Below are 12,036 nucleotides of genomic sequence, written 5' to 3' on the forward strand. Positions count from 1 at the left end.
TTAGTTCAGAAGATTCAGTTGCTAGGTATACATGGAGAAGTAATAAATTGGATTAGACATTGGTTCAATGGAAGAAGCCAGAGAGTGGTAGTGGAGGATTGCTACTTTGAGTGGAGGCCTGTGATTGGTGGTGTGCCACAGGGATCAGTGCTGGGTCCATTGTTATTTGTCATCTATATCAATGATCTGGATGATAATGTGGCAAATTGGTTCAGCAAATTTGCTGATGATACAAAGATTGGAGGTGTAGTGGACAGTGAGGAAGGTTTTCAAAACTTGCAGAGGGATTTGGACCAGTTGGAGGAATGGGCAGAAAAATGGCAGATGGAGTTTAATGCAGACAAGTGTGAGGTATTGCACTTCGGAAGGTCAAACCAAGGTAGAACATACAAGGTAAATGGTAGGACACCGAGGAGTGCAGTAGAACAGAGGGATCTGGGAATACAGATACATAATTCCCTAAAAGTGGCGTTACAAGTAGATAGGGTTGTAAAGAGAGCTTTTGGTACATTGGCCTTTATAAATCAGTATTGAGTATAAGAGTTGGAATGTAATGGTGAGGTTGTATAAGACACTGGTGAGACCGAATTTGGAGTATTATGTGCAGTTTTGGTCACCTAATTACAGGAAGGATATTAATAAGGTTGAAAGAGTGCAGAGAAGGTTTACAAGGATGTTGCCGGGACTTGAGAAACTGAGTTACAGAGAAAGGTTGAATAGGTTAGGACTTTATTCCCTGGAGCGTAGGAGAATGAGGGGTGATTTGATAGAGGTGTATAAAATTATGATGGGTATAGATAGAGTGAATGCAAGCAGGCTTTTTCCACTGAGGCCAGGGGAGGAAAAAAAGAGGTCATAGGTTAAGGGTGAAAGGGGAAAAGTTTAAAGGGAACATTAGGGGGGGCTTCTTCACGCAGAGAGTGGTGGGAGTGTGGAATGAGCTGCCAGATGAAATGGTGAATGTGGGTTCACTTTTGACATTTAAGAAAAACTTGGACAAGTATATGGATGAGAGGGGTTTGGAGGGATATGGCCCAGGTGCAGGTCAGTGGGACTAGGCAGAAAAATGGTTCAGCACAGACAAGAAGGGCCAAAAGGCCTGTTTCTGTGCTGTAATGTTCTATGGTTCTATGGTACGTGCAATATGCAAGATTCGTCCACAATGAGATGCTCTAAAAATTGTCATTTCTTAGTGAGTAAAGGAACAACTAGGTTTTATCAACCTGGTTTGCCTGACTCACTATTCATACGTACCCTGACTGCTTTGGCCACTGGGATCAAGGTCAGACTCGTTGTCATCCAGACGGCTGTAGCTTCTGCTTGACGCATCTCTAAATATTCTGCTCATCACTGCATGAGAGATGCAATCCAAACACCATACTCAAGAGAAAAACACTTGTAATGACACAAAAGGCAACCTTTTGACCTACCTACTTTATGTTCAGTTCATAGAATAAGGCAAAGTGTGGCATGTCATCTATAACTTCAACAAACTTTCACAAATGTGTGGCGGAGAGTGTACTGACTGGTTGCATCGTAGCCTGGTATGGAAACACCACTCTCCTTGAACAGAAAAGCCTACTAAAAGTAGCGGATACAGGCCAGTCCATCACAAGGAAAGCCCTCCCCACCACTGAGCATATTTACAAGGAGCGCTGTTGCAGGAAAGCAGCATCCATCGTCAAGGAACCCTACAATCCCGGCCATGCTCTCTTCTTGCCATCAGGAAGGAGGGAGGTCCCACACTTCCAGATTCAACACCTGCAGATTTTCCCGTTTACGGTTGCATCTGAGCACTTTTTGTTGATGACCATTCTTCAAAATGAAGCCCGATGATAACAAGAAAACTGTTTTTAAAAATTCTATTTGTGTATCTTTAAGAGATCTTTACATTACATGTAATTATTTTTGTCAATCTTTAACTCCTACTTTCAATGCTTGGCAGGAATTCCACACACACAAAAAAAAGAACAGCAGAAAATACCATCAGCATTTCATTAGAGTGCAATCTGTAACTGCTGCAAAAAGACACAAGTTTTCCCAAGTGAAAAATGGCACACTGTGGGTTATGAACAGGATGTCAATGTAAACTAGATTTTTCATTAGTAATTGCCAAGCAATGAGGGCAAGGGCCATTCTCACTGATCTGTGATTTGTACATATTATGTAAAGGATTAAGGGAATTCAAAAATAACAGCATTTTTCACAGTGTTACTTTATTGTCAGATGATGTAATCACCTCTTTCCCCACACCACATTCTAATTTCCTGAGGGCTATAAAATCACTGAGGCCCTCCGTTGGTCAGGTTTGATCATGGAATGCAAACCAGGCAGTATGATATGAAGAATAAGCTGTTGCCCTTGCAGCAGGCTCCCCCTCTCCACACAGCTGATGAATCCACAGGAACGGTAGAGACCGATACAGTTTGGCACCAGCAGCTCGCTGGTGTTGCCAGCCAGCTTTCAATACAGCCTAGGACTGCTTTAGGGAGTCCAGCTCCAGATTTTCCCTCTGGGTTTACTCCTGAAGCTTTCCTCAAGAGTGGGTATAACCGCAAGGCAATGAAGGTTTGAGATCAGTTTTCCTTCTCTTGGATGAGCTGCTACCTGATGACCCTATCTGCCCAAAGCGACTGGTTTTAAGTTGAACGGGAGATTGGATGGTGAGGATGGAAGAGTGAATCAGGAAGTTGCAAAGGTAATATTCCCTTTGAAATACTGTAAGGGGAATATCTCTTGTGATAAGACTGTAGCGGTGTGCTACAAGCAGCGCTAGAATTACGACACGGAGTCGGTAACTGCAGTCGAAGGAAAAACTTTATTCGAAAACTTCAGCCTCACTTTTAAGCCTCTGTCAACCGGCCCCCCATGGCGAAGAGGCTCCAAAGCTCTGTGCTCACAAACCCTCGTAGGCTATCTAATTGTGAGTCGGTTCGGATACGCTAGGAAATGAGGCGCTACATAACCCCCCCCCCAGAACCGGCGATACACCCCCCAATGTCCACAGCCTGGGCCAGAACCTGCTTGGGAGGTCGGCCTCTGCGCCGAGGCGCCGGAAACTCGGCCGGTTGCGCCAGGTCCACATGGGCCGGCTTGAGGCGGTCCACCGTGAAAACCTCCTCCTTCCCCCCAACGTCCAGCACGAACGTGGACCCGTTGTTCCGGAGCACCGTAAACGGCCCCTCGTATGGCCGCTGCAGCGGCGGCCGATGCCCGCCCCTTCGTACAAACACAAACTTACAGTTCCGTAGGTCTTTGGGTACGCAGGTCGGGTGCCGCCCATGCTGTGACGTGGGTATGGGGGCCAGGTTACCGAGCTTCTCGCGAAGTCTGCCCAGGACTGCAGCGGGTTCTTCCTCTTGCCCCCTCGGGGCTGGTAGGAACTCCCCGGGGACGGCCAGGGGCGCGCCGTATACCAACTCGGCCGACGAGGCGTGCAGGTCGTCCTTGGGAGCTGTGCGGATGCCGAGAAGGACCCAGGGAAGCTCGTCCGCCCAGTTGGCTCCTCGCAGGCGGGCCATGAGGGCCGACTTCAGGTGACGGTGGAAACGCTCCACTAGCCCGTTCGACTGTGGGTGGTAGGCAGTGGTGTGGTGCAGCTGAGTCCCCAAAAGGCTGGCCATAGCTGACCACAGGCTGGAGGTGAACTGGGCGCCTCTGTCGGAGGTAATGTGGGCTGGTACACCAAAGCGGGATATCCAGGTGGCGAGCAGGGCTCGGGCGCAAGATTCGGAGGTGGTGTCGGTGAGCGGGACCGCCTCTGGCCATCTTGTGAACCGGTCCACGATAGTCAGGAGGTAACGCGCTCCACGCGACACTGGCAGGGGGCCCACGATATCCACATGAATGTGGTCGAAACGCCGGTGGGCGGGATGGAACTGCTGCGGCGGGGCTTTGGTGTGCCGCTGAACCTTGGCCGTCTGGCAGTGCATGCACGTTCTGGCCCATTCACTGACCTGTTTGCGGAGACCGTGCCAAACGAACCTGCTGGAAACCAGCCGGACAGTTGTCCGGATGGAGGGATGCGCCAAGTTATGAATGGAGTCGAAAACACGTCGCCGCCAGGCTGCGGGGACGACCGGACGGGGCCGGCCGGTGGCGACGTCACAGAGTAGGGTCCTCTCACCTGGGCCCACGGGGAAGTCCTGGAGCTGCAAACCAGAGACTGCAGTCCTGTAACTCGGAATCTCCTCATCTACCTGCTGTGCCTCTGCCAGTGCCTCAAAGTCTACTCCTTGGGAAAGGGCATGAACGGTAGGGCGAGAGAGCGCATCCGCCACGACATTGTCCTTACCCGAGACGTGCCGGACATCCGTTGTGTATTCAGAGATGTAGGACAGGTGGCGTTGCTGGCGGGATGACCAGGGGTCGGATGCTTTCGTAAACGCAAAGGTAAGCGGTTTGTGGTCCGTGAACGCGGTGAAGGGCCGGCCTTCTAGGAAGTACCTGAAATGCCGGATTGCCAGGTAGAGCGCCAACAGTTCCCGGTCAAAAGCACTGTACTTGAGCTCGGGTGGCCGCAGGTGTTTGCTGAAAAACGCCAGGGGTTGCCAGCGACCTGCGATGAGCTGCTCCAGCACCCCACCGACTGCCGTGTTTGATGCGTCCACTGTGAGGGCGGTAGGGGTGTCCATTCTGGGATGTACTAGCATTGCGGCGTCAGCCAAAGCTTCCTTCGTTTGAACGAAAGCGGCGGCGGACTCCTCGTCCCAGGTAATGTCCTTGCTCGGACCCGACATCAGGGCGAACAGGGGGCGCATGATCCGGGCAGCTGAAGGGAGGAAGCGGCGGTAGAAATTGACCATACCTACGAATTCCTGAAGGCCTTTGATCGTGGTGGGTCGGGGGAAGTGGCGGACCGCATCTACCTTAGCGGGCAGAGGGGTTGCCCCGTCTTTAGTAATCCTGTGGCCCAGGAAGTCAATGGTATCAAGTCCGAACTGGCATTTGGCAGGGTTGATTGTAAGACCGTACTCACTCAGTCGGGCGCAGAGTTGACGGAGGTGGGACAGATGCTCCTGACGACTGCCGCTGGCTATGAGGATGTCATCCAAATAGATGAACGCGAAGTCCAGGTCCCGTCCCACCGCGTCCATTAACCGCTGGAACGTCTGTGCGGCATTCTTCAGGCCGAACGGCATGCGGAGGAACTCGAAGAGGCCAAACGGGGTGATGAGAGCCGTTTTGGGGACGTCGTCAGGATGCATCGGGATTTGATGGTACCCTCGGACAAGGTCGACCTTGGAGAAGATCCGGGCGCCGTGCAGGTTTGCCGCAAAGTCCTGAATGTGCGGCACAGGGTAGCGGTCCGGTGTGGTAGCCTCGTTCAGCCTGCGGTAGTCGCCGCACGGTCTCCAGCCCCCCGTCGCTTTGGGCACCATGTGCATGGGGGAAGCCCAGGGGCTGTCGGACCGCCGGATGATCCCCAATTCCTCCATTCTCTGGAACTCCTCCTTCGCCAGTCGGAGCTTGTCCGGGGGAAGCCGCCGAGCACGGGCATGGAGGGGTGGTCCCTGTGTCGGGATGTGGTGCTGTACGCCGTGCCTGGGCATGGCTGCTGTGAACTGCGGTGCCAGAACCGATGGGAACTCCGCCAGGACCCTGGTGAAATCGTTGTCGGACAGCGTGATGGAGCCGAGGTGAGGGGCTGGCAACTGGGCCGCGCCCAGGGAGAACGTCTGAAAGGTCTCGGCGTGTACCAGTCTCTTCCTGGGCAGGTCAACCAGCAGGCTGTGAGCTCGCAAAAAATCCGCACCCAGAAGCGGTTGGGCTACGGCGGCCAGTGTGAAGTCCCACGTGAACTGGCTGGGGCCGAACTGTAGCTGCACCTGACGGGTGCCATAGGTCCTTACTGTGCTGCCATTCACGGCCCGCAGGGGGGGACCCGGTGCCCTGCTGCGGGTGTCGTAACTCGTCGGAGGTAAAACGCTGACCTCAGCCCCAGTATCGACCAAAAACCGGCGTCCCGACCTGCTATCCCACACATACAGGAGGCTATCCCGATGGCCAGCCGCCGTAGCCATCAGCGGCGGCTGGCCCTGGCGTTTCCCGGGAACTTGCAGGGCGGGCGGCAACGGCGGGCTTCTGCGCCCCACCGCTGGTGGTAGAAGCACCAGTGGTCATTGGGCCGGGGGTTAGTGGGCTCTGCGGCCGGGCCTGGACTGGTTTGCTGCCGGGAGCGTGGCTGGGAGATCTGTGCGATGGACGCCCCGCTCACCTTTTTGGCGTTCCACAGCAAGTCCGCCCGGGCTGCCACCTTCCGGGGGTCACTGAAATCCGCGTCGGACAGCAGCAGGCGTATGTCCTCGGGCAGCTGCTCCAGGAATGCCTGCTCAAACATGAGGCCTGTGTGTCCCTCGGCCAGAGACAACATCTCATTCATTAAAGCCGATGGAGGTCTGTCGCCCAAGCCATCCAGGTGCAGTAAACGGGCAGCCCGCTCGCGCCGTGAGAGTCCGAAAGTCCTGAGGAGCAGGGCTTTGAATTCCGTGTACTTGCCGTCTGCCGGGGGCGACTGTACGAACTCCGCGACCTGGGCAGCTGTGTCCTGGTCGAGGGAGCCCACCACGTAGTAGTAGCGGGTGTCTTCTGAGGTGATCCGGCGAACGTGGAATTGGGCTTCGGCTTGCTGGAACCATAGGTCCGGGCGCTGTGTCCAGAAACCCGGCAGTTTCAACGAAACCGCATGAACAGAGGCGGCGTCGGTCATTTCTGGTCCAAAAATCGTTTGGACCGTCGGGGTCACCAATTGTAACGGTGTGCTACAAGCAGCGCTAGAATTACGACACGGAGTCGGTAACTGCAGTCGAAGGAAAAACTTTATTCGAAAACTTCAGCCTCACTTTTAAGCCTCTGTCAACCGGCCCCCCATGGCGAAGAGGCTCCAAAGCTCTGTGCTCGCAAACCCCCGTAGGCTATCTAATTGTGAGTCGGTTCGGATACGCTAGGAAATGAGGCGCTACAAGACCTCATTAAAATGGTGCAATGGAAACAAGAACCACTTAGCAAGAACAATTGCAAATATTAGAGTCATAGAAAATTTGGCCCATCTAGTCCATGCCAAACCATCTAAGCTGCCTAGTCCCACTAACCTGCAACTGGACCACATCTCTCCAAATCCCTCCCCATCCATATACCCATCCAAACGTCTCTTAAACTTCGAAATCAAAATCGCATTCACCACTTGCGCTGGCAATTCACACCACACTCACAACCCTCTGAGTGAAGAAGTTTCCCCTCATATTCCCCTTGATCATTTCACCTTTCAACTTTAACCTGTGACCTTCAGTTGCATTGAAAAAAAGCCTGCTTGCATTTACCCCATCTATACCCTTCATAATCTTACATACCTCTATCAAATCGCCCCTCAATCTTCTACATTCTAGAGAATAAAGTTCTGAAGTTCTAACCTATTCAATCTTCCTTTATAATTCAGTTCCTCCAGTCCTGGCAACATCCTTGAAAACTTGCTCTGTAGTTTCAATCTTATTTGCTTCTTTCCTGTAGGTTGGTGACTAAAACTGCACACAATCCTGCAAATTAGGCCTCACCAATGTCTTATATCAAGTATATATTGTATCAAGTTTGATCGGTGAAAGCCAATGTGCCACAACTTTCTTTACGACCCTATTAACCTATGACACTAGTTTCAATGAATTATGAACTTGTACTCCCAGATCCTTTGCTCTGTCGCACTCCTCAATGCTCTACTGCTCACCGTGTAAGACCTACCCTGGGTGGTCCTCCAAAGTACAACACTTCACACATGCCTGCATTAAATTCCATCTGCCATTTTTCCAGCTGACATTGCAAGCTTTGATAGTCTTCCTTGTTGTCCACCGCATCCACAAATTTGCTGATCCAATTAGCCACGTGATCATCCAGATTGTTGATATAGATGACAAACAACAACGGACCCAGCACTGATTCTTGCAGCACTCCACCAGTCACAGAGGCAAACATCTCCTACCACTCTCTGGCTTCTCCCTCAAAGCCATTATCTAATCCAATTTACTATCTCGTGCGATTGAACCTTCCTGACCAATTTCCTACAGAGGACCTTGTCAAATGCCTTGCTAAAGCTCGTTTTGACAACTTCCATTGTCTTGCCTTGATCAGCTTTCCTGGTAACTTCCTGGAAAAACTCTAAGATTGGTTAGATATGGCACACCACCCACAAAGCCTTGGTGACTCTACCTAACCAGTCCCTCTCAATCCAAGTACTCATAATCCAACCTCTTCGAATGACTTCCAATAACTTTCCTACTACTGATACCAGCTCTTTACTTCATCCATCCCCCTCCAGGTTTCACCTATTACCTAGTGTTTCTCTCTCCACTCTCCCCCACCTTTTAAACCTCCTCCTCAGCATTTTTTTTTCACCAGTACTGCCGAAGGGTTTTGGCCTGAAATGTCGACTGCACTTTTTTCCACAGATGCTGCCTTGCCTGCTGGGTTGTTGCAGCATTTTGTGTGTTGCAGTTGAAATGCTGACTCACCTGGAAGGTTCGTTTGTGGGCCTTAATGGTGGTGGATGGGCAGGTGCAGCACTTCTTCCACTTGCAGGGACCACCATTCTGGGCCCCAAGCAGTCCATCCAGGTGAGGCATTACTTAATCTATTAATGTCTCCCTGTAATGTCTTTATCCATAAAACCTACAAAGCAGCATAACTACATCTGTTTTTATAGTAACCGGGATCCCTGGCTGGCTTTTACCTTTATGCCTTATTGCTCCTTATTTATTTCTTTGAAAAAAGAACAGGAGAGTTCTCATCTCTCAAGGTTATCAATACCTTCAAGATCATCTGTTACCCTGCCTGTTAACAGACCTTATTAATCTTAATAGACAGACAAGCGCATTGCACTGTAATCAACCCACTTAAATCTAGAGACCCAGTAGCTGCTTTGTGTTCTTCCTTTCAAGCACTACAACAGCTTCAAATGCATTGTGGCCACTATCAGATAAATATTGTGTTACTTGCTAGGTTTTTGAATAAATCTGTCCCACTGCTTATGAAAAAAATAGACGCAGGAAGCTATCTCAAACAAACTAAAGAAGTTCTGTCATTGTGAATTTATCTGCTTATCCAAAATTGGATGGCAGTTGAAATTCCCACTAAACCACCTTAACCATTATCTAGTCTGTGCATTTATCTTTATCATTTTGATACCAGAGACTCTTGAATTATTCTCTGTTCTTACTGATTTTATATCTAAAATCTCTAGTGTCTCTTGCCTCTGGCTATTGCTTCCCTCATTACCGAAGTGATTTCAGCATTAATTACAAAGTACTCACACATTACTAACAACTCTTCTCCTCTCTGCAAACTTTAAATGAATTTAGTGCTCTCTGTTTGCTGTCCTGCACCCTTAGTACAGTAAAGGTTTCCATGCCAAACCCTTCCAGTTGAACACACCTGCATTTCATTCCATTGGTTCTTTATACTCTGTGCTTGTATAAATAAATGCTCATTTGGACTAAACATTCTAATATGACTTGTGCTAATGTTTTACTTAAAATTCTTATCTCCCACTCTAGATTGTACTATATTAACACATTCTCTTTAATTGTAGTGACACTCATGCTATAAAATGATTATTTATAGTTCTTTCCCAAAGTCTTCATCATCATAACCCAGAAACTGGTGGGGAACCAGGCCAATAGGCTTCTGAACTCCCTACCACATTGCATGCAAAGTGTCACCAGTTAATCTGTTCTGCACCTGACACTTTTCTGCACTTTACTTTGCTTATTTATGCATAAATCATCTGTGTGTTATGTGTACTACTGTGCTTTACACCCTGGTTCAGAGAAACATCCAATACCGTGTCCTGTGAATCAGCAACTTCCACAAGGATTGCAGAGGAACATTCAACCAGCAGTTTGTGCATTGTTCCATGCATGTCACAGTGTGAGTGTTGTGCTACAGTACGTTAGCCATGTTCTGTGCTGTGAAACATATGTGCGTGAACTGCATTATGCACCGTATGGACTTCATAATGAAATGCAGGGTATTATGTGGTAAAGGGTAAAGTTGTACGAACATGTTAAACATGTGAATACTGTGTAATACATGTGTTGGCACCCTCTCACGTGGTTATGTCCAGCAGTGTAATGATTAACAGTCTGAAAACAACACAGAAATCGTTGGAGCTCTAGATGAAGGATATGGTGGGACACAGATCCGCTGGGAAGATGGGCACTGCAGTAGCAGATGGAGACATACAAACAAGCTGGATGAACTCAGCAGGTCAGGCAGCATCTGTTGAAATGAGCAGTCAACGTTTCGGGCCGAGACCCTTCGTCAGGATGGAACTTGATCCAAACGAGTGTAAAGTAATGCAGTTGGGAGAATCAAATTCTGGTAGGACATGTGAAGTATATGGCAGGGGACTGAGGAGTGTTGATGTACATAACTTGCTGAAAGTGGTGCAGAGGGTAGTGCTGGCAACTTTTGGTGAGCTTGACTCCATCAACTAAGGCACTGAGTACAAGAGTTGGGGCATCGTAGTTTAGTTGCACAAAACATTGACTGGACTGGTTACCACCCTGCTGCAAGGAAGTGGTAGCGACAGAGAGAGTGCAGATTTGCTGTTTGATTTGCTTCTTTATGACACCAACACTGGGGGAGGGACGCAATGGACAGTGAGGAACACCATCAAATTTTGCAGCTCCATCTGGAAAAATGGACTGAAAATGGCAGATGGAATTAAATACAATCAACTATGACGTGTTACACTTTGATAGACAGATGGATAATTTATTGATACCAAAGGAAATTACAGTGTCACAGTAGCATTACAAGTGTACAGATACACAAATATTAGAAGAGAAGAAAGAAAGAATAAAAAAAACAAGTTACCTCAAACAGTCTAACAGGAGGGGTCATCACTTTCTTGGCTATAGGTTGACTCATTATGGAGCCTAATGGCAAAGGGTAAGAATGACCTCATATAGCGCTCTTTGGAGCAGCGCAGTTGTCTAAGTCTATTACTAAAAGTGCTCCTCTGTTCAGCCAAGGTGGCATGCAGAGGGTGAGAAAGATTGTCCAGAATTGTGAAGATTTTGCATAGGGTCCTTTGTTCTAACACAGCCTCCAGTATGTCCAGTTTGATTCCTACATCAGAGCCAGCCTTTCTAATCAGTTTATTGAGCCTGTTGGCATCACCCATGAGCCTGTTGCCACTGCCTCAGCACACCACCTCATAGAAGATTGTATTGGCAACAACAGACAGGTAGAACATGCTAAGGAGAGGCTTGCATACTCCAAGTTACCTCAGTTCCCTCGGGAAGTAGAACGACTCTGGCACTTCTTGTATACAACCTCTGTGTAGGTGCTCCTCTGAAGTCTGTCATCCAGGAGCACTCCCGGGTACTTGTAGGTCCTCACCATCAACCATAACAGGGAACAGAGCAGGCTTGGTCTTCCTAAAGTCCATCACCATATCCTTTGTCTTACTGATGTTGAACTGCAGATGATTCACGACAAACCAGGGTCGGACTAACTCGGTGAACATTAGGGCATCAAGGATTGCGGGAAAACTGAGGGATCTGGGAATACAGATCCACAATTCCTTGAAAGTGGCTCATAGGTAGATAGGGTCATAAAGAGAGCCTTTGGCACATTGGTCGTCATAAATCAAAGTGTTGAGTACAGGAGTTTGGAAGTTGTGTTGAAGTTGTATAAGACATTGGTGAGGTCTAATTTGGAGTAGCATGTGCAGTTTTGGTCACCTACCTACCTGAGTTATATGAAAAGGTTGAATAGGTTAGGACTTTATTCCCTGAAGTGTAGGAGAATGAGGGGAGATTTAATAGATGTAAACAAAATCATGAGTGGTATTGATGGGGTAAATCAAGCAGCCTTTTTCCACTGCTGTTGGATGAGATGAACTAGAAGTTGTGGATTACGAGGTGAAAAGTGAAATATTTAAGGGGAATTTTACTCAGAGGGTGGTGAGTACATGGAATGAGCCGCCAGCGGAAGCAGATGTGGGATTAGATTTCAGTGTTTAAATGAAGTTTGGATAAGCAC

At 48.9% G+C, this 12,036-nt stretch overlaps 1 protein-coding gene across 7 annotated transcripts in view; it reads right to left on the minus strand.

The window, feature by feature from the left end:
* Positions 1–12,036, minus strand: part of stau2 (staufen double-stranded RNA binding protein 2) — a 325,427-nt gene that overhangs the window by 146,857 nt on the left and 166,534 nt on the right. The gene's annotated exons all lie outside the window — the stretch shown is intronic.

The sequence above is a fragment of the Hypanus sabinus genome, chromosome 1 (genome assembly GCF_030144855.1).
Source record: "Hypanus sabinus isolate sHypSab1 chromosome 1, sHypSab1.hap1, whole genome shotgun sequence".
Taxonomy (NCBI): domain Eukaryota; kingdom Metazoa; phylum Chordata; class Chondrichthyes; order Myliobatiformes; family Dasyatidae; genus Hypanus; species Hypanus sabinus.